The 487-nt window shown below is 34.5% G+C and overlaps 1 protein-coding gene across 1 annotated transcript in view; it reads right to left on the reverse strand.

Annotated features, from left to right (window-relative positions):
• The window catches only part of lrrc31 (leucine rich repeat containing 31), an 18,631-nt gene that overhangs the window by 3,838 nt on the left and 14,306 nt on the right, over positions 1–487 (reverse strand). The window lies entirely within an intron of this gene.

A 487-nucleotide genomic window follows, 5' to 3' on the forward strand; every position in this document is an offset into this window, starting at 1 on the left:
CACACACACACACACACACACACACACACACACACACACACACACACACTCTGACACAAACTTAAAAGCTTTGCACACAGCCATTCTTTTACTCTTTTACAACATTATTATTTGACAGCTATGCTTTAGTTTTCCATACTTAACGTTATTATATCATCTTATGAAATACAAATATTTTTTATAAACTACCCAACAAGTTGTTGCATGTGTAAATATAATTTTACACATGATTGCATCAGTTGCATCATCTACTTATACCTCGGTACTTTTACCCAGGTACAGGTATGAATGTTGCTTGTAACAGAGTATTTTTACATTGTGGGATTGACAAAACTATCTGAATACTTCATAGTGTTAGTACTTCTAGTAGTTGTAGTTCTAGCTCTAGCAGTGTTAGTACTAATAGTAGTTGTAGTTCTACCCCAACAGTGTTAGTACTAGTAGTAGTTGTAGTTCTTCCTGGCAGTGTTAGTACTAATAGTAGTTG

This window comes from Etheostoma spectabile, chromosome 22 (assembly GCF_008692095.1).
Source record: "Etheostoma spectabile isolate EspeVRDwgs_2016 chromosome 22, UIUC_Espe_1.0, whole genome shotgun sequence".
Classification (NCBI taxonomy): domain Eukaryota; kingdom Metazoa; phylum Chordata; class Actinopteri; order Perciformes; family Percidae; genus Etheostoma; species Etheostoma spectabile.